This window comes from Haemaphysalis longicornis, unplaced genomic scaffold (assembly GCF_048455015.1).
Source record: "Haemaphysalis longicornis isolate Haplotype H1 unplaced genomic scaffold, Haemaphysalis longicornis Haplotype H1 scaffold_1, whole genome shotgun sequence".
In the NCBI taxonomy this organism is placed as follows: domain Eukaryota; kingdom Metazoa; phylum Arthropoda; class Arachnida; order Ixodida; family Ixodidae; genus Haemaphysalis; species Haemaphysalis longicornis.
The window spans coordinates 149115027-149138399 of record NW_027526203.1 but is presented as its reverse complement, the minus strand read 5'-3'; positions in this window follow the sequence as shown (position 1 = coordinate 149138399).

Below are 23373 nucleotides of genomic sequence, written 5' to 3'. Positions count from 1 at the left end.
CTACCAAAAACAGTGGAGGAACAACGTCCAGCTGAACCCATCGCGACTGCGCCAGGGAACGGAAGAGAGTCTATTCGCAAGGGGCACGACCTATAGGAGGAGCGCAAAGCGATCTAAGATGGCTGTCCTAAGGAGGATTGGGGGGTTCCCTCTGCACAACCACCGCTTATGTGCGCGTTGTAAGCAAAGAAGGTAGCGCTACTTTTTAACCTCGTTAGGTGGCGGTGACGCCAGATTTTAACGGTTGTCTTTAACTTAGATGTTACGTGCCACATTAGAACTAAAGACGAACATTTCGGCCCACAAGCGAAGTGGAGGAGATATGGCAAAAGCCGCTCACTTCGCTTGCTGCGGCGATATAGGGCTGCTAGCGCTCGATCTGTGCTGCGGCGATAGGGCTGCTAGCGCTCGATCTGTCACGCTACAAAGTTTCTGCCTGCAAATATCACTATTTCACTAGCTGCCACCACAATTAGTACAGTTCGCTTATCAGAGTACGCGAGCTTACTAGGCGTTTTATTAACGCCCGCTTACTTGACAAGTCCTGCCCGTATAAGGCATTTTCATAGTATACCGCTCGGTAGTACGTTGTGTCGCTCCGTGCAGAACACGCAAGTCAATGGCTCTCCAGCGTGAATGGTAATAGTTTCCCACTACGTCAGTTTTACCACCAGCGAAGGCAACGATATAAACGTTTCCAATCAAACTACCTAAACGTGACGTTTTCTTTTTGTTCAAAGGTATTACCGAGTGGTCGCCGCTGTGGCAGTCGTAGTCGCATTCCCCCTACTCGAACCAATATTTTGATAAGACACACTATTAGTAGAGCGTTGGAGAAAAAAAAAAACATCCAAACAACCCAAAAAGAAACCAGCCAAAGCAATTTTATGGCTCCAGATTGGAGCTGATTAAATGCTTGAATCTTGTATGCAGAATGTTAACCTGCTAACCAGCTTGAGCTGCTTTCTTGCTATCACGTAACGTTGTCTGCATTGCTAGAAGCGGTTTTCCTAAACAGGCAATGCAAGGAAGAAACACAAAGCTTTTCGCACGTAAATCATTAACTGTAATGGTGGTTGTCTGGGCAAGCCTGTTGTCTGTGAAATGTGAGGTGATGGTCAAGGTTTCCCCAAATCACAAAGTGCCCTCGCGGTGTCGTACGTGCAAACAGCTTTGTTAATATGAGCCCATATATTGTCTGAAAACGCGTCCATACAACGCACGATGCGCAAAGCAAAGAAACGGTCAACAGCGGTAGGTTTTGAAAACAGATTATGGTTCAGCGTAACATATCTCACAACTCGAATGTGTTATGCCTGCGCTCTTACACCCTTCCTTTGCTATGTAAGAACATGAGCCAAAAGAAAATAAAATTATAGCAACGTTGTTATCGTTCCTTGCACGATTAGGGCGACGGACATCTGCGACCTGGATCGAACTTGTGATATGCATACAAACGTCAAGTAAGGGTGGCGGAAACTTAAGGAGTAGCCCTGTAACAGCAGAGTTGTTTAGACGAGTTGGTACATAATTGAAAGGATTTAAAAGCATTGCACGAATACGAGGGACTAAAACATCACAATACACACCATGCGGACTGTGTTCGGTTCGTGTTTTGGTTCCTATTTTTCGTGCAGTGCGTTGAAATCGCTGGCACGCGGTGAATCAAGCACGATACCCTTTAGAACATAACATGCAACCGGTGAATGTTGTGCTTGTTATCACGAGAAAACGGCGTCAAAATCCCTGTGACACCACGGGCGAACGCTGCCGGCCAACGTACTCCGACGGTTCCGTCGCTCGCCGATCCTCCATGGAATGATTTCTCTTCCTGCCACCACGCGGCGCCACCGTCTACGCGCATTGCGAATGGTGAAGCCCCGGAAGTCTCAGCGAGCAATACGGAGGCCTCGCCGCTACCCACACGCTCTCTATGGGGGAAAAGATGTCATGTAATGCCATTTCCTCAATGTGTAATGCGCTCCGCCAAGCCCCAGAGATGACACGTACCGCCATCTGGTGGGGCCCGCTTTAATGAGGGACTTACGTGACTTAGATTGCGCGGGCCCGGAGTGGTACTGCAGTGTGCGCCCAAGCATGGACGACGCCGGTGAGGATCCGGCTAGTACTAAATAAAGTACGTTCTTTGTGGGCTATAAATAAGTGTGTCTACGAGTCCGGCATTGGCACCTCGCACAACCGAACCCCGGAAACTAACACTACTGACAAATAGAAATCTCGTCCGGCAAAAAAAAATTTGCAGAATTATTTTTCATTTCTAAGTTACTGTTTCGGTATCACCCAGCGAAATCTTGAGTCCAGAGCACCGAAATCAGGAGGCTGTATTTCTTAGTGACAGAGGGTGTGAAAAAGGCGTATGTATCTTTCAACTGACCAATAGAAATTTATCCGGCCATAAATTTCTAGAATTAGTTTCATATTGTAAATATTACTGTTAAAAAATACTAACAACTATTTTCAGTCTTTTTTTAGTCGTCCCGCATGTGGTATTCAGTTGCTTTTGCGCTGTTATTGCGTGCAGACGCTTTTAAACGCACTGTGATGTCTCCGGTGCGTTAAATAATTGCATGCATATTTCTCGTTTTTTTACAAATTAATGTCCTATTTCTAAGATTGGGATAGCACCTATAGTGTGGACACGTGTCTTTAACTTCCTTTTTCTATGACAAGACACTGGGAAGCTGGGTAATCAAAGAAGACCAGATTTCACAAGCGAAAACAAGGAGTACAACGAAGAAAGATGCACACAGGACGTTTGCAAGACTTCAACTGCGAATTTCTCTTGGGGAACGGAAAATATGAAATGATAACATTTAGACACACAAAAAAACACGACTGTATTGCAAAGGCTGCGCACAATGCAGCATAGGCCAATTCTATGCGTATGCGCCCTTAAAAGCAATGGAACTGTTTTTAAATAACGGGGCTCGAATACGCGCTTGCATATATGCCAGATTGTCTGCGGATGTGATAGGCCTCGTTAATCTTTGGATTGGTTTGATCGCACTTCCTAAGACACGACCACGGCATGGAATGAGAGAACGCATTCTCGCCGCTTGGAGCGGTTGGCAACGTGTCCCAGCGCTTCTGCTTCGTGCCCCTCAGTCGTTCATTTGCACGCCTACCCATCGGCCCTCGACAGCCGCAGTACAATGGTAGATCACACTTTCTTGGCCGGGGACAAGCCTCGTAGCATTCTCGGCTTAGTTTCTATATTCTGCGAGGCCCATTATCCCTATGTTATGGTTTTACCTGCCACGCAAGAGGATGAAGAATGTTTGCGTATCACAGTGTATCTTATTTTTGCCTCATATTTTCATTTTTATATTTTCAAGGATGTGCCACTACACATGCTTTCGGTTGGCAGAATTAGATTTTGTTGAGAATTGGTCGATTTTTTTAATGTCTGCTATTTGCCTCGCACTGTTGCTGTTCAAAACGAACCTTTATCATCTCTTTACAGCTCAAGTACTACATGGGGCATGAAGAAAATCTACAACTGTGCTTTATTCAACTAGTATACGGGGTATAACGGACAATTGGGCTAGTTGGTAGCTGTTCATCTTGAAGGTGGAAGCGCTCACACAACAGGGACGAAAGTAGAAAAAACAGAGGCGACAAGACGCTAACTCGCAACAATTTGTTTATTGAAAAGAAACACAAATATATAATTGCAACATCCCACGTGGTGCGTTCACCTCGCCCGAGATAAAACCATGAAAGTCACTTTTTACAGGGATTAAATACACACCGGGGTACACGCGACAATCGAAGGGTAAGGACATTAAAGAGCGAAACCATAGCATACCACGAAACTGCTACGAACGCAATGAGTGGCACAGATAAAAGAATTCTTTGTCTCGTATAAAAATTGACGGGGCACTAGTACATCTGTCGCCAGACCTTTTAATGTGAAACGCTTCTCTATCAGATCTCGAGTGGTTTTATTTCGATGCCGTGACAAAACTGTGGTATTGCAGAAGATTAATTCATGAGTGGTGCAGTGTTCCCATACTTGGGAGCTCTGGTTTGATTTTTCAGCATTTTTATGTTCTTGTAGACGTAAGTTTCGGCATCGTCCAGGCCACACAGCATCGGTATCAGCTAAACAACACATGTTGCACAACGCACAAAGGGGAGGTATGTTTCACTTGGCATGCTTGTTTTCTTGATGGCTACTCACTGAGAGATAACATTGTCTATTTTGCCGCATAACTTGGTCAATTTGTTTGGGGCCGAAAAAACCACGACCACGTCATACCGGCTAGGAACATTTTTTTAGCCGGTGCGACACCTAATGCATATACGGAATGACGACAGGTTTTTTACACTTTTCTGTTTCTCGTTCCCCCAATCTGATTTCACGCCTTTTATTAACTTCGGAATTATCTTGCAAATGACAGATTGTGCAAACAACCAGCCCTATTTAGCCTTTCTAGCTGGCTTGTAAAACTGCTGGACATTTTTTCGGTGCACGATTTTGTGAGGGATGCCCGCAGACAAGAAACACCGATCCCCATTTTAGCAATCTTTGAGTGCCAGGAATTCAAGTTTAGTATGGGCTTTTTTGAACGCGGGAAGTAGGACCAGCATGTATGTTTTTCTTCTCGATACAGCCTCAAATCCAAAAACTGTAATTCATTTTCCTTTGGTAACTCACCTGTGAAGCTCAATACACAGCCGTACTGTTTAAAAAGGTTCAGAACCTGAGTCACCGTTTGGTCGAGGCTATCAGGCTTTGAAAATACCAGAAAATCATCGACGTATCTAACAATCTTATCGGCCACCTACTCCACATTTTTCTTAATTTGTCTGTCAGTTCTTCCGAGAAATATGTTGTTAAGAACAGGGGCAACTTCCTATGGATACGCGTGTTTTTTTTTTAGATAAAACTTTCCGTTCCACAAACGTAGGCCTCAGGTAAAACGATAGGATTTCCAGGAAGGTTTTGACAGACACCCCACAAGAGCTAAAGAACTTTATCTCATCATTATCTTCAATGATGCAAAGCCGCACACTTTTCACAAGATCTTCAAATGGCGTGGAATACTATAGGTCTTGGACATCAATACTAAAAAAATCGCAGGCACCCGGATTCGACAGCTTAAGAAAACTCACAAGTTCTTCAGAGTTCTGGATGAGGAATGGGTCACATGCAGAAAGATTGTGCAAATGCTTTTGCAGAAATCCAGACACCTCTTGCTGCCAAGCGCCTCTTTCAGTTACGATTGCACGAAAAGGAACACCAGGTTTATGTGTTTTAGCCAGGAACACCAGGAAGATCAAGAACACCAGGTTTATGTCTAGTAATATCGCGGGCAACCAGTGAACAAGCTCAGTGCCAATGATCCCTTAGTGGCCCGCCACCCTCACCTAAGTGACCGAGGCAGGGGAGAGGAGCGAGAGAGTTACAGCGTCGTCATGGAGATCTTCTGGAAGTCGGTTGTCTCGAAGTGCTCGAATCGCCGCCAGGAAGTCGGAGCAAATCCGATATCGGGGAGAAAAGGGGTCGGCAAGTTAGTTATCTATAGTTCGTTTGAGAAGCTGCATGCAGCACTGTTGAAGATACATTGTTTTCAACAGTCCTTCCACTGAGGGAGCCAAACTGCACTTTGTGTGAAAGCTCAGTCAAAAGATGCATGCATGCCGGTCAACGCGCGGGACTACAGCACCCACGGACCAATAGCGCATGTATCCATAAAACAACCGCCGGAAAAGGCAGATATTATAGCGAGATAGGTCCAAAACGTGACGGCCGTGAAAAGATTGATAAACTCCAAACATATTTTCAACAACTACTCCGAGGTGGCACCACCACTTGGGCATTAGAGGAAAATTTCCCCGACACCATCGTTCCCCCAAAACAAGGATCGGGACCCTCGTGGCTGATTTTGCTATTGGCGGTGAGCGCGAACACGGGCGGCGCTGCGAAGCGCGCCTCCGTAAGGTCCCTAAAATTACTAAGGTAGCGCCATCTTTAGATCTCGCCGCCTTTCGCCCTCGCCCGCGCTCCTCTCTTACTTCGTTTTTTGCCATTTTCTTTTTCGCCGGCGAACGCCACGCGCCATTGGCCAAGGGAAAAGTCACGTGGTTTTGTTTTTTTTGCTCCGCCGCCGGGTCGCCTCGCCGATGCCTCGCCGGCTGGGACATTGCGCAACGCCGCCGCTGCGACGCCATTGCTGGCTTCCGAGCCACCGTCGCCACCGTGCTTCAGTACCGGAATTAGCTGCTCGCTTCGAAAAAATGTCGCACCGGTGTCGTTTTAGGTTGCTTCTCGGTGTCGATGTGTTGTGCCTTAGGCAGCGCGAATATCGTCAGGCAGGGCACAAGACTTCGTTATTCCGTCCGGGAAACGCGACGCAGAAAGGAGAAAAGTTTGGTTGCATAGATTTGAACGGGCATACTTCAGGCCGACGCTACCATCACTCTTTTGCGAGGTAAGTTTCTGAATGCTTGTTCTTGCTCTGTTAAATTCTGCGCGAGCTTGAGCGGTCACTTACGAAGAAATGCGTATTCCCTTCGCGACCGTCGTCCACGTTTTGTTCTGAGTAGGCATTGCGCGCAGCGCCGAGTTCGTCCCGTCGTAAGCTTTGGTTTGGATAAGAGGCCGTGTATTTGTCATGTGCGCGCTTTCAGTCAGTTGTCGTAAGGGTTTCGTGACGCGAGAATTGTTCACCTGAATTCATGCTTGTTTTGGCCGACGGCAGCTTGCGTCTGACCATGTATCGTGTGCGTTCCGAGTGCGTGTACGCTCTTTTTGGCGTGAAGTCATGTTTTGTGTGTTAGCTACCCGGGTGGTATTATAATCCCGTTGTTATGACATCGGAGTGATTTGCTGCGTAATATGGGCTTGGTCGGTGCGGCGCAAATTGAGGCTGTTGCGAGAAAAAAAAAATTGCGGCTAGGTAAAACAATTTAAGGTCAGCTAATATAGTGACCGCGCCGTTGACGTACGTTTGATGCGCAATTTCTGTTATCGCTTTATTAAATTCGCGCACGTTTGAATGAGCACTTCAAATGCATATTCGCACCGTAACGGCTGTACGCCCTTTCTTCCGTGTATGCACAGAGGAACGTTAATTACGACTTACGTTTGCATTACACGTGATGCCGTACATTTGCAGTGTGCGCGCTTACTTCATCTTAGTAGTCAATGGCGCAGCGTATCCAGTCATTGCGATTTGAACCAAAACACACTGGGCGTCTATATTATTTTCAGCAGACGTATTTTTGTCCAGCAAAGCGCTTGCTAAACGGGTTTAGTGTAGCGAGTTGAGCGGACGCGGCACTGAGCAGATGCGCGAACACGAATTTGACCATGCTACGGTAGAACAGTCACTAACTCCCTTCTGCAATGCATTATTGCCTATATTTGCGGAGTGTTTGTGGCGCATCTCAAACTCGGTGGCGACATTTCTTTTCCCTTCTCAATAGGATTATTTCACGGATCAATTTGAGCAACGGATATTGGAGAAGCTTGGCGTTAAAAAAACTAAACCCAAATGCCACTCCCAACATTTTTTCTCACGGGAAGCCACGTCAGCAGCACAATCCACCTGCACGACGTCATTACGGACGTTTGTTCCAATAAAATATCTATTTGCTGGCACCAATTCATTTTTGTGATTTATTGTTTTCTCTTGATAATCATCGTGACATTGGTCCTATTTCGAATTTCTTTCGGGTGTATCCCTGTGTTAGTGCAATGTACAAATCTGCCAGAATATATCCCAGCACAAAACAATTCTGTCCAGGCGCCTCCATTAATAACGGCTGTAAACGACCGCGCCCGGTGAAAAAACGTATTGCATGATTAATTAACTGCAGTAACTAGTTACATCATTTGTACCTAGAGGGACTGTAATTTCAGTTTACCCGATCGATTGATCGCAGTCTTCTCTGGCGCGTATTCCCAGAATTACAAGTCTGCGTTTTTCACTAGGTTCGCACATGAACGTACGGCCGCGAGTGTAGTTTAGTGTATCCGGCTGCGAAGTCGGGGAAGCAGGGGCTTTTCACGTCGCTGTACGTGCACACACGCACAACAGCATGTGTATGTTTTTAGTCTACTCACAGCAGCCTATAACGACATGAAGGTGAAGGAAACATTTCTACAAAAACGGCAAAGTACTCTAAACTGCGCGTAATTAAGGTAGGCTGTAGGTCGTTAGTAAAAGCGGGCGCAGAGTGAACGCCGCTGAGGATACACAATTATCGCAAGAAAGGCGAGTGCAAGGACGCCAGCGCAGCGCTCGAACTACGGCATTTGCGAATGAAGCGCACTGTATACTGCCGCGAACCGTGCGCAAGACCTCTGTGCAGTGATTGCACGACCACAGTCACGCGAATGCAAGAACGGAACTACCGTAACAGAGCAGTTTGAAATGTCCACGCTCGATCCTTTCGCATTCACGAGCTATCCTGAGGTGTTACAGAATGCCGCACACGTAAACAAAAACCGCGCTGTGCGTATGCGCCAGCGGCATCCGCCTCGCAAATATCCCCTTGTAGACAAAAATATAAAACAAAACACTATCACTCAGTGCGTGTTGGTAAAACGGGGCTCTAGAAATCCTATAAATGCTACCAAAGAGCGATTTCGGCGCGAAAACAAGAGCAAACTGCAGCGAGCGCCCTGAAGCGTAGCAAGGGCGTCTGCTCTCAAGTGGCCAACAAATATGGCGGCCCCGCCGCGGAGTTAAAGGGACGGCGGCGCGGCGGGTGAGGGGAGAGAAAAAAGAGGAGGGCAGCGGAGAAGGAGGGAGCAGTTGGCGCTACCTTAGTTCTTTCAGGGACCTTACGCCTCCGTGACGTCGGCTTAGGGATTCTCGCATTTGTCGTCTGCTTCACTCCGGCTCGCTCTCCCTGCTGTTTCTTAGCGCTCGGTCGACGTCTGATGCTTGTCCGCACCAGAATTTGCGTGTGCGTAACTTTTTGTCATATTAATGTGCTTCAAATCGCATACACCAGCTCAAGGTGTGTGTTAAAGTATTCTTTTCGATACTGCTACGGAAGAAATATTGCCGGCATCGCCCCATTCCTTGCGAAGGCGGTCCTGTGCGGAGTTCGAAGATTCGGAGCCAGGCGTCAGCTTCTGTATTAAGCAATCTTTCGAACAAAGGGAATAGCCAGGTGTTAGTAACCGACAACAGCGAAAATACAAGACCGAAACAAATTGTAGGCATTCAGGGCTGTCGACTTCGACAGACGGCATTACGAGTCCCGGTAATCATATGGTATAAGGTAAAACAGTTCTTGCAACTTTGCCGACCTTTCGAAAGTATTATATCACACCTCTTTACGTTGTCATGACATGAAAGTATATGCCGACATGCACTATGGGTAGCAAAAACTGTAGGCTGAGTTCCAAATAACCCACTGTGCGCATAGGCTGGTTTTATACCAGGCTTCTAATCACTATGGAGGTTTATTGAGCAAAACCAGCCACGTCTACGGTAAAGCTAAAGTAACAATATGTTTGTTCAGACCTGGAGGGATATTTCGGTAAATTTCCCGCAGCTATATCTTCCCAATATTCGAATATGCGTTATAGGAAAACTGCACTCAAGATGAGGAGGACTAGGAGGAGGAGCAGAAAAATATTTAACAATGAAATCGATCGGTTAGTGGGCCGGGACCTCAGTCCAGGACAAGAGAGTAAGAGTAATTTTCTTCAATTCATAGAACGCCATCTTGAGTAGAATATCATTTGTTCTTTGCGCCTGGAATGGTTCGAAACCAATAAAAGAGCTGCTTGCATTTCAGCATTTCATCATCATTTCAACTATACATGCACGTATACTATTTATTGCGTTAGTTGGCGAGTATATCATGCATTCAACACCGCAATCATGTTATCATTGTTCGGGTTGAAAGTCATATCTTTATTACGATAGAAATTCGGAGCAAGCCGCCGCCTTCGAGTACTTTGGACAACGTTGTCTGGGGCGCGATCGCGGTGGCGTCGCAGAAACGTTCTCATTGTATTTGCATGTGAATAAACAAGGCATGCTGCGGATATGCACCTTCTTGCACGCAGCCGTAACGAAAGCCAATTTGTGAAGAAGGGAATGTATGCCATACAACCTGAAGAAAATATCCACACTATCTTTGTGAGCCTCCCAACCATCCCCAAACCTCCTAATAAGACGTTTGTGACGGTGCAGAAAAAGTAATGCGTTGAGCACAAAAAAAAAATATTCATCTGATACAAGTCAACAACAACGAAAGAAATAGAAGACAGCCATTTTGTTTTCTGCTGTGCGATGCGCGCGTAGGGGCCCGCTGCTTGGTAGGCAGCATTAGACTGTTGAGTCTTTATAAGAGCATCTCAAAAATACTGCAGGGAAGCCTACGCATTTCGAATGCTTATCGGTGAGCTCTGAGCGCTGATCCTCGCGAATAAGCTAGTAGAAAGGACGAGTTACACACGATCTTCTGTCCGATGCTCTGAAGAAAGTTGTTCTCTATCTCCTCGTGTGTTGCAAACTTGTGGGAGATACAGCTTGAAATTATTTATATGTGTCAGAAGCCGGCAAAAATAACTTAATTACTAGAACTACGGTTTTAATGGACTAAAGCAACGAAGCGGGCGATTTCTAGCACAGACACTGCTGCCCCTCATAAGCGGAGTGTAGCAGACGACAGCGGCGCGGGTCCCTAAGCTGACGTCAGAGCCAGGGGGCGCCACTCAAACATCTCACCGCCAATACGCCGCCACACGAAGATGGCACCAAATACACCTTTGCTGATCGGCTGCGACTAGACTAAATTCAAAGCCAATAAAAACATGGTTTCATGGAGAATGCGAGGAGAGAGTAAAACCGGGCTCGGCTCGCTCTGGCGGCTTTGTCCCCTGTGCGGAAACGTCGCAAAAAATGGGAGCGAAACGGGAGAGAGAAGCGCCTGCTCTAAATATTTACTTTTCTGCAAACAAGGCACCCTTAGCTGTCGTACTAAAAGCTCAGGGGGCTACTGAACTTGTGATATTTCTCTTGAAATTAAAGTTATTCAGCCTTTAGTGCCCCCACAAGGCGTTCAGATAGGTAGCACGCTTGGTGAACATCCACCGGGAAAGGTCATGACCGAGATTTGACACGGTCGATAACTCAGTGTGGTTTCAATTAGGGATTAGTAAAGCTACGGTTGTATTGTTTGAAAGTGTTCATATAATGTATACGGTATATGAACAAACAATATTAACCAAATAAAAGAATATCCCAATCAGCCTGTACGCCGACAGGCATACAGGCTGATTACAATTGGAGCAAACACTTACAAACAGCAACATTACAGCAAACACATAAAACTTACAATCATTCAACAGAATATCGAAGTATTATAAAATACCCCCTCCCCCCCAAAAAAGATATAAAACTGATACAGTAGAACTTGTGAAGGATTATAAGTTTTAGAGTAGTTCTTCGTCCTTCACCATCTTTCGCAAGCAGAATGATAAATTCCCAATCCGAAAGCGAGTAGGACAGGGAGATATCTCGTCAAAACTGTTCACAGAATGTGTGTGGGGGGTACCAGAAAGCCTGGCTGGGAAACCATGGGACTAAGTATAAGCGGAGAGTACTTATATTTGAAGTTCGCAGACGACATAGTCTTGCTAAGTGAGGCTGCAGTACACCTGCAAAAATGCTTGATGACCTTGATTCAGAACGCTTTGCCATTGGGCTAAAAAATAAATATGAATAAAGTTAAATAAATGATAAAAAATCTGCAGAAATTCAGAGAATTTTCTACTAAAGCATAGCATTCTTACTCTGCTTGTCTAGAGTGGGAGTTCTTTACACCCAAATGATGAGCTTTTTTTTTCTAAATGTGGGAAATCCAGCTGAACAGGAATGAAGAAATGAGCGAAAATTTTCAACGAGCCTAAATACAACGCTGTTAAAGCTTACTTTCCCTACATGACATGTAGAACATACGTAATAGCTTGGACAGCGTTGAATTTAGGCCCGTAAAGAAAATTTTCGCTCTCTTCTCCATTCCTGTTCAGGTGGATTTGACCTATTTCGAAAAAAATGCTCGTGAAATATGGATATGAGTAGCGAAAGAGAGTGAATTGTTTCGTTCTTTCTAAGTTTTTTTTTTGTTTCTTTTCTCCAAAGGTGTAAATTTATGTAATTATAGCGATGAACGGCCTTTACATCCCTATGTTTTTTTAAGATGTAAAGTGTACTGCAGCGTTGGTCTGTTTACGCTCTTCTTTATTGTATTTCCGGCGTTTTTTGCGGACTTCTTTCTTTCATTTATTGATTGCATAGTTTAACGCACCGACGGAACGCAGGCGATGAGGCGCGCCGTAGTGGAGGGCTCCGGATCAATTTTAACCATCTGGGGATCTTTAACGTGCGCCGAAATGTCGTACACACGGGCATTTTTGCTTTTCGCCTCTATCAGAAAAGCGGCGGCCATGCACGGGAATCGAACCCGCGTCGTCGTGCTCAGCAGCACAACGCATTAGCCACTGAGCCACCGCGGCGGGTGACTTTGTTCCATTCTCCGTTGTTTGGGGGAGATGTAGAAGATACATATTTTTTATTTTTCATATAAATTATGTCAAAGTTTTATTTTTTCTGTCTTTCCTAATTTTTTGGTTTTCAAAATTCTGTCCACCAAATTCTCTCCATTTAGGCAATGATTACGATTGCAGGTGTTACTTCCGCCAAATCTGAATTTTTGTGGCAATGCAGGGTGTTAAATGGTCCTGGCTGCGTGGGTACGCGGCAAACACTGCTACGCATTAAAATTTTGCAGCTCCTGTGCACGATTGCGCACGTATTAATTTTGAACTGCGCACCATGCAAAAGTAAGCAGCTGTTTTACGGTAAACTGAATTTTAATTATTGTTTCAAACAATTGTCCTGCAGTACGTAACTGCAGTAGAGCGGTCCTCAATCGAGCACCAACGCTGAACAAGCTGGGGAAAGCCCAACGTGTGCACTCGCGGAACTCTTTCTTGAAGCGTTTTTCATCGCCATGCAGTCAACGCGAGTGGCCGAAAGACGCCAAACGGGCAGCTGTCTGAGGAATTCCCGGCGGCATAGCGTGTCTGTAGCCGCATTCAGCGCCTTCTCCAACGAAGGAATGAAAGTCTCCACCAGGCTGCCTCCGAGCGTGTACTGAAACAGGTTAAAGCAGCTCGTTATAAAGACAGCTCGTAACGTCAGGCCTGATTCTGCTATTCTTCCGGCAACTCAGGGCTTTAGTCAACTCCCGTACAACTCTCGAAGGCTGGCTAAAGCCATAAACCTTTTCAAAAGCTTACACGAAAGTTTATCTTTTTAAAGAGAAAGATGTTTAAACGCGAAGCTTTGTACCATGCAACCTCAGTCGAAGTCCAAAATCCAAATTGATTCTATCGTGTCGGAATTTATTTTTTTTAAGAGAAAGTTGTTTAAACGCCAAGTTTTCTCCCGTGCAACCTCAGTGAAAGTCCGAATTCCAAATTGATTTCATCGTGTCGGAATGGCATAATCGGATAGACGTCAGCTTGATAGCGCGAGAGACCCACGGACGATTTCGACCAAGGGAAAGGAAGCGTTTCTTTCTTGAGACGCTTGGTGGGCCTGAACGTTCGCTTTCCTGCCGTGAGTTTCGGCGAAATGACGGCACAAGTGAGGCACAGAGAGCTTCGCCTAAAAATGCGCCGGGAGGTCATTCATGCATCTATCAAGGTCTGCTGCACCAACACTCTTTTTCAATGCTTGACAAGGCCACAGCTCGCACACTCACGCAGTCTTCGCCAGCATTGTCTGTCGGGATTACATACAGTATATCAAGTCAAGCTGCTTCCTATCCGAATGTGTACCGACTCGTACAGGTCAGACCCATTCTACTAATAGGCGGTCAAATCGCACCCTAAACAGCTGCGCTCCACGTTTACTTAAGGGACGCGTTCCCCTCACCTTATTTACGGGAAGAAGTAGGTAATTCATAAGTGCCAAACTTCTCGAGGCGTCTTAATTCGTGATGTTTTTTGTCCATACAAAAAAGCATCTCTTAAAAGTGAGTTTACACGAGAAATCTTATGACGACTAATGATGGCAAGTACGGAGAATGGCTATAAAGGTGCCAACGAGTAATCGAGTAAATCGGTGGTATCCAGGGCAATTTCCGCACTCGCCCCCTTTTGCTTGCAATAATTCCCCAAGAAATTTTTGTAACAAAATTAAATAGTAGTTCTTATTGAATTCTAATCAGAACTGAAGGTTTTATTACGTTTAACTGAAGAAATTAACAATTTTGCCTTTATTGCGTTATTAAAGTTGCATGAACATAACGTCAATATATGAATAAGCAGTGTTATTGTAAGGACAGCTATGCGGAAAAAATGCGGTCACTTCTTATCTGACTGTGACCAGCTTAGTAATGAGATGACTACACGGGCTAATGAAGGACCGCTATAATTGACAGGAAGCCGGAACGCGACGCAGGGAGGCGGAGTGGGGCACAGATTGGCTATATGAAGGAAATAAGCCTATAATAAGCGACAAAATCGGAAAAGTTGGTGTAGTTTATAGGCCACCTAATGCTGACAGTACCTATCTTGGGTCATTTTACTACTACATCCACTCCAATTTTCATGGGGTGACAATCGTACTCACCGGCGACTTTAACCTTCCCGAAATATATTGGTGTTCTCTTAGCACAGAATGTAAAACGCAAAGTGTTCTAATAGAAATAATGCTTACACTTAATCTCGACCAGCTTGTTCGAGAACCAACACGCGTGCAAGTAGCATCGTCTTCAATACTGGATCTAATCTTTGTAAGTAACAATGTTCCAAAAAAGAAACAAAAATATATATACTCGATGGGTTATCTGACCCCGAAATGGTTTTATGCACACTGCATTTGGTTAAAAAATCCAGGCTACACGGTCCGGCAAAACAACTACCCCCATTTAATAGGGCTAACGATGCTGCTATAATGACATACCTTGCGCACGAGTACTATGAATTCTAGGATACGTGCCTTGCTGAAAGCCATAGTATTGACGAGGTTTGATTGAAATACAAGTCTCATGTTACGTATTGTATTAAAAACTTTGTTCCTACTGTTCGCAAAACAACAAAAAATGCAACCCTTGGATTACGCGTGAAATAATCCATATTAAATGTAAACTTAAACGGCCGAGAAAATATAACGAACACCTGACTGCTCCAGGCTACCGTTCCGAAATAAACGCTCTGATAAATCCCTCAAAAATAAAGTTCGTACCGCTAAGCAACATTACTTCAAACATACGCTACAGACGTTCATGACACAATCACCGCATAAATTTTGGCGATATATTAATTCAATGAACACTTCAGCACTTTCATCAGATGGTCTAGAGAACAATGTTAGGACAGCGGATTTCAATGCTTATTTTCACTCAGTGTTCACTACCGACAACGGTGTCATCAGGCCCTGAATTTTCTGGTACAATGATGATGTAACGCTACCAAACGGGCCTATCATATCAGAAGCGGGAGTACTTCCGCTCCTTCTGAGCATTAACGAAACGAAAAGCTGCGGTCTAGATGGTATTCCAAATGGTTTCCTAAAATGGTACGCCGAACCAGTTAGTAGACATTTGTGTTTTATATATTCCAAATCAATCAAGGTTTCTTGCCTTCCATCTGAACGGAAAACAGCTAAAGCAACTGAAATACACTAATCGGACGATATAAAGACCCTCGCAAAATATATCGGCCGATTTCGATTACCTCTACCTGCAGAAAAACTCTCGAACACATTGTGCTGAAGTTTCAAATTTCATTGAATCAAACCACATTCTCCACCCAAATCAGCATGGTTTTAGATCCGGATTATCTAAAGTTAATCAGCTTGTTGAAACATTGCATGATTTAGCCGTGGGAATATATGAGCATTCGCAAACTGATGTAATCTTCATTGATTTCTCTAAGGCGTTTGACCGTGTCTATCACGCTAAATTGCTTTTCTAACAATAATTTACTGGGGGATGGGCCGGTTCTCCGTTGGATACGTAATTTTTCAACCGATCGCGAACAATTTGTACAGTGCGGCAATCATCATTCCGATTTGGCTCCACTTGTGTCAGGAGTCCCCCAACGCTCAGTATTAGCTGCTTTGTTGTTTTTAATTTTCATCAATGACTTGGCTTACGAAGTAGATGTCCCAATAAGGCTCTTTGGAGACGACTGCATACTCTTTAACCAAGTAAAACACCCTGAAGACCAGCTGAAACTAAATAACTCGTTAAAAAGAAAGCCCAGTGGTGCGACGACTGGCAAATGAAGATCAACATCGACAAAACAGTGTGCGTGTGCATTACAAAGAAAACTTCAAAATACTTGATACCTAGTTGACACATACTTGAAAATCAAAATCCGAAGTCTATCATCTACACAGATTCCTTGAGTGTTGTTCGCGCACTGTCATCGCATGAGCCCCCAAAAATCACATAGTTAATCTTGTATTTAACACCATCATGTCCGTGTATGCACAAAAGCATAAGCTGCTCCTCTGCTGGGTCCCAGGACACACAGGGATCCCTGGGAACGAGTTCGCAGACGAGAGGGCCGCTGCTGCTGCACTCAGGAACACTGTGGACATAACAACGATACCCTATACAGACCTCAAGCCATACATAAGACAACACTTGCGCAGAACATGGCAAACACACTGGAATGAGCAGACAGACAACAAACTACATGTAATAAAGCCACACTTGGGACGGTACACAGCTGACTCACACAACAGACACACGGAAGTCGCCTTGGGTAGGCTGTGGATAGGGCACACCCATGCAACGCACTCGTATCTGCTGACGGGATCTTCTAGACCGCAGTGCAGCAGGTGCGGAGAGGCCCTATCCGTAGTGCACATTTTAATCACATGCAAGGCACTTCACACAACACGACACAAACACTTCAGAGAACTCTACAGACAACATACCCCACTACATCCATCGCTGTTACTAGGTGACGATGCCATTGTTTCCGTGAAAAGTGTGTTTGAGTATTTGTCAGACGTTAAGTTTTTAAACCTCATTTCCCATCACGCATAATCAAATCTGGCCCTATACACCAGCCATCACCATTATCTTTAATTGATTTTACTATGTTCGGTTTACACGTTTTTATACCTACCTTTTTGTGGTAATCACTTCTCTTCATTAAATAACTTCTTCCTCCGGCGCTCTCTGCCCTCGTTGGCCTTGCGCCATTAAACACCAACCATCATCAAATTTCTCATACAATTTTAACAATGTGGAAATTCAAGGTGTAAAACACTATAAACACCTAGATTACAACTAGATTACAACATTACAACTCTGGAAAGGGTTCAACGCAAAGCAGTGCGCTTTGGGCAGATATGGGCGCACTGACTCGCCAACTGAACTGCTACGTAGGGTAGGGCTAACCACCCTTTCAACCTGCACACAGCTTCTTCGACTGAAGTTTCTGTAATCAGGTAATCCACAAATCATTGAGAATAAACCCTGATTCCTTCTTGACCTTTCGTGACGCTAGACCGACAAGGCAACGCCATTCTTGGGAATTAGAAGAGTGTTTATTTAATAACAACACTTTTAGTTATTCCTTTTTTCCACGCAGCATTCGGGAATGGAATGCATTAGGTCCTGTTACCTGTTATCCCTCAACAGCCAACCATTGAAAAATTTTTACAACTTGCTGAAAAAAGTGTGCTAGGTTGTGTATCTTGATGGGCGGTGTTCATACCTACCTTGTATGCAATTGGGATACGTTATTACTGTGTGAATCTCCTGAATACCTTGAAATCTATCTAATGTGAATCTTGAATGTATCTTGGTGTCTGTATTGTTTGGTCATGCATACAGTGATCCCTCGTTATAACGAAATCGCTTTACTCGAAATAACGCGTTATTCGAAATTTCTTCTGGTCCCAACCCAAACGCATGCATTTTAGGCCGCATTACTCGAAGTGCGCAGCTCGACCCGCTTATAAGCGAAGTGGCGAGCGGAGGCGTCGCCGAGCGGTGGCGACACAGCGGCGAGTCAGGTGATAAATATGGCGAGTTGATAATCTGGTGTTTCCCCGGCGATTTTCTCGAGGCGGTCGTGCTCGGTTTTTGCCATCCGACTTAAGACAAACGGTCGAAATGCGTGGTAGGGTGATTGAATTTTGTTCCTAGACATTGGTCAATGGCGTGGACACACCGGTGCGCGAACAATGACACTCGAAGCGTAGAATTAGAAGTGTCGTCGTGAGCGGGGCGCCCGAAAACTCGTTTTGCAAACTTCACGGCTGCACACCTCGGGAAAAAATTTCCCAGTAATCATGCAGAGCCCCTAGTGAAAAACCAGTCAGTTTTCATGATTGTGCTGTGTACCCACAATGGGCGGGTAATCGTTTTTTGAGGTCAACAAACACAACCTTAGATTCGAGCTGTGGAATTTGCGGCACTTTCCAGCGCGAAACTCTCATAGCGTTCCGTGACGCCCCACCACCCCTATAGAAGTGGCAACTGCCTTCTCCTTCTCATTCGCTCTACAGTCTGCGAGGCGTTCGGACGCCAATAACTGCTTGGTCAAATTGGAGCGGTGTTGCTCACGCCCGGCAATAACATGAAACAGCAAAAGCTCACTGCCTTTTTTGCACCTGAATAAAGTTCTGCTTCACTGAATACATTGTGCTTTGATTCCTCGCAGTTGTGGCGCAATTAAAGCTCAACTACTTTATTTTCTCGAGTGGTGGCTTATATCAAAATAGCGCTTATAACGACATTTTTCGCCGTGCCGCTCGCTTCGTTATAACGAGGGATTACTGTACTTGTTTTCCTTTTTTTCTACGGTATTATTTTGATTATGCCTTCTGTGAACGTGCACTGTTGTACTGCTATAAGCTTGGTACTTTTCCTGCTCAAGTTGCCCATCTTTTCTGTAACTTTGAATGCATATGCTCACTCCTGTAATAATCCCCCTTGGGGATTGACAGTATTGTGTAAATAAATAAATAAATAAATAAATAATGTAGAGTATACTGAGCAGAGACCTAAAGAAAAAATAAATGACCGCGTGCAACTTGCTTTACTGCAAATTTCACCGCCAGGCGATAGTCTTAGGGTTCCCCGTAATGAATTCAATGAAGGTTTGTTCAATGCGATTCAATTTTCCCACCCACCTTCCTACTATTTACTCGCAATATTTTGGGACAGCGCACATCTCTCTTTTATCTGTTTCTTGCTATCCCTGGAAAAGTGTAAAGAGCGCGAGCTCTGTTCTTTACGTGCTTGTATTTATCGCGCACGTGTTGGAGCGGTTCTGCGTTTGTGTTTGCCGCGTTTGTTTTTTAGATGCAACGCATCTCTTTAACTCGCCTTGTCCCGCGTCGTCGCGGCGTAGTCCACATCCTCGGCGCGGCAGCTGTGCGCTCCGCCGCTCTCACCCCAGCGCCATCTGTGCGTCAGCGCGGTCAGCTCGCTCCCGTCGCCGTGCCAGCTGTGCGTTAGCGCGCAGCTTGAGCTCGCGCTTGCGCTGGGTTAACACATGCGCATGCGCTGCTATGCGCTGCTATGCGCTGCTCTCTCTCTCTCTCATTCCGCTGCATATAAACGCGGTAAGTCCGCCGCTCCAGTCGTTCCGCCGCCGGCGCTCCGATGACATCGTCCGATGATTTGAATAACGCAACGGCAACCCCTGATGCGTCGCATCTACCCCATGGTTCCCCTCGCGGGAAGATGGTGTACATTTTTTCCCCTCTATCTTAAAAACTGCCCGAACGTGTATAACTAAAAGAACGCGTCAACAGCTACTGAAACCCCATATTTTGACTCAAATGTTCCTGACGTCTCCTTTCCGATAAATAATGGGGTCATGCATTAGCAATGCCAGCAGTTTCAGGAGTTTGGGAAGGTTCTTCCTGTATCAAACTCGTCTTGACTTTTGACAATTGTTTCAACCTTTGGCTGGAAGACTGAATAGAGCGACAGACAGACAGACAGACTGACAGACAGACAGACAGACAGACAGACAGGCAGGCAGACAGACAGACAGACAGACAGACAGACAGACAGACAGACAGACAGACAGACAGACAGACAGACAGACGGACGGACGGACGGACGGACGGACGGATGGAAAGACGGACAGACAGACAGACAGGCAGACAGACAGACAGACCAACATTTTTACATTTAGGTAGGCCAAGAAAGGCTATTGTTTAAAAAAATCAAGTCGGCGTTGCCGTTTCAAGAAGACGGGCAAGAATGGGGATCATGCGCTCCACAATTGCGGCGCATCCACCAAAACTGACAATCACTAAAGCGTGTGCAGAAAGGGCCCCAGTTCGGGAACAACTGTGCACTGTGAATAACTCTAAGTAATGTACCAACTAGTAACTTACCCGCTTCATGGAGCTGTAGACGGCTGCGAAGGCTGGTTCGGTCCCCAGCCGGAAGATGTCCTTGTCACCGTGCACAGCGGCTATGGGCTGGCCAGTGTTAATATCTCTCTTATAACAGTCACTTCTTCGGAAATTCCATGGACTGTCGAGTGCGTATACCAGTTCAGGATGCTGCGTGAAGATGGTCTCGAGCAGCTCGTTGTCACTGAGCAGAGTGTGGTCACCGTGCTGCCGCCAGGCATCCTCAATGCGTCTCTCGAAGCCAAACTCCCGCATTCGAGTCAAATTCATCAAGACAAGCCCAGTGTTGAGACCTGCGAGGAGAAAGAAATTCAGACACCCATAAATATTTTAATGAAGAAGCATTAGGTAACCATGTAGGCCAGTTTCGTCGCTCGTGGTGATGAAAGGTCGGGATGAAAGCATTGCCGATAGATTGTCCACAATATCGCCGACGCGTGGCACACAAATTTGCAGGCTGCTCAACGAATAAATAACAGATTAAGAATGCCCGAAATGAGGCCAAGCTTAGGGGGAACTCGTATAACCAACGTAAATTAGTTTCCAGTAAACTGTGAAAATTTAAGACTGTGTGACCTTCGAACGATGGTCCTCCGGGACCATTACAGCTGAATAATTATATATTTTTTAAAGTTGACACACTCGAGATGCTGCGGCTCCCTGCTTGGAATTGTGTGTTGGAGATATTGCTACGGGGCATTAATTAAAGTCCCCGCAAAGAGGACGCTACATGTACTGTGCTAGCCGGGTTCATCATCAAGAAGGGAGATGAAGAGGACGCTGACGGGAAAGCGCGTGGCATTCGTTCCCTGGCTTGTGCGGTGTTGCCCTCCCACATACTGTTGTTACCATCAAGCACAACAGCGTTAGCTTGCCTCTCATCAACTTTCGCTTTCACACTGAAGTCCTTCCTGCAGGAATTACAATCGCCACCCTTACTCACTTTTGTCACCCGAAATTTTTGCTTTTGCCATCCGCCAATTCAATGTGGGGTCTCCGATCCACTCCCTACCACTCCAGATAAATTTGCACCACTGATCATCGCAAAGCCATCACCAGTACAAGCAAGCCAACTGCGCTGTCTTCTGACATCATTTGCCGACTTCTTTGACTTGGGCGATAAAGCTTTGAGGCAAAGTTCTAGAGTCACTCATCGAATCGATACAGGTGATGCGCTACCCATCCATCGGCGTACCCGCCGCGGTGGCTCAGTGGCTAAGGCGTTGCGCTGCTGAGCACAAGGTCGCGGGTTCAATTCCCGGCTTCAGCGGCTGCTTTTCTGATGAAGGTGATGAGCAAAAACACCCGTGTGTAAGAGGCTTCTGCGCCCGTTAAAGAACCCCAGGTGGTCAAAATTAATACGGAGCCCTCCACTACGGCGCGCCTCATCTCCTGCGTTGCGTCGGCGCGTTAAACCCTACAATCAATACATCGGCGTCCGTACCGTGTGTCCCATACTGAACGAGGTGTAATCCAGAAAGGTTGACGAAATGCTCGCCAAGGACATTATCGAACCTTCCTGTAGTCCCTGGGCTTCACCAGTCATTTTAGTAAAGAAGAAAGATGGCACTTGGCGATTCTATGTAGACTACCGCCACCTAAACCGAGTAACCAAGAGGGACGTGTATTCTCTTCCCAGGATCGATGATGCCTTAGATTGTCTGCATGGTGCCTAGTACTTTTCGTCCATTGACCTACGCTTAGGTTTCTGACAGATTGCAGTCGATGAGCAGGACCGAGAAAAGACCGCGTTTGTTACCCCTGACGTCTTTACCAGTTCAAAGTTATGCCTTTCGGTCTATGCAACGCGACATCTACCTTGGAACGCATGATGGTTTCTCTGTTGCGAGGATTCAAATCGCCCACATGCCTGTGCTACTTCGACGACGTCATTATCTTTTCTGCATTGTTTGAGGCTCATCTCCCATCAGCTATTCGAAATCCTTGCTATTTTTCGTCAGGCGAATCTACAACTCAACTCCGCTAAATGTCAATTCGCCAGGCGCAAGCTAACCATCTTGGGCCATCTTGTCGACGCTAATGGAGTGCAGCCTGACCCCGACAAGATCAAGGTGGTTAGAGATTTTCCGGGGCCCCGATCATCGAAAGACATTCGAAGTTTTGTGGGTCTGTGCTCCTATTTCCATCGCTTCATCCGAGGCTTCGCTGATATTGCCCGCCCTCTCACCGACCTTCTCAAAAAGGATTCCGTCTTTTCGTAGGACAGTGAGCAAGCTCAGGCTTTCAAGACACTGATATCTCTCCTCGCAACTTCGCCCATTCTAGCTCACTTCGATGTGGTCGCTATCACGGAAGTTCGGACTGACGCGTGTGGTCACGCCATTGGAGCAATCTTGGCTCAATGCCAATCCGGCCACGACTGCATCATTGCCTACGCTAGCCGCCTGCTGACACCAGCTGAACGAAAGTATTCTATTACCGAATGGGAATGCCTTGCCCTTGTGTGAGCTGTCGGCAATTTTCGCCGGTACCTCTAAGGTCGAACATTTTCCGTCGTGACAGATCACCACGCGCTATGCTGGCTCTCGTCCTTAAAAAGCCCTACCGGAAGCCTTGGGCGTTGGACTCTGCGACTGCAGGAGTACTCCTATTCTGTAGTCTATAAATCCGGTCGGCTACATCAAGACTGTATATCACGCTATCCAGTGGAGCCTCCCGATCCTACAAGTTCCGACTCACTCGCCACCTCAGTATCGTCTATTTCCTCCTTTCAGCACCTTGCTGCTGAGCAGCGCCTTGATGCCTCATTGAGCAGGACGATCGACCGCTTAACCGCTGCCCAGTCCGACCCTACACTTTGGTTGTTCCAAATGAAGGATGGCGTACTCTATTGTAATGTCCGCCCAGATGGTCCCGATCCCCTTCCTGTAGTACCTGAGCACCTTCGTTCAGATGTCCTCCGGCAGCTCCACGACCTTCGAACAGCGGGCCATCTAGGCGT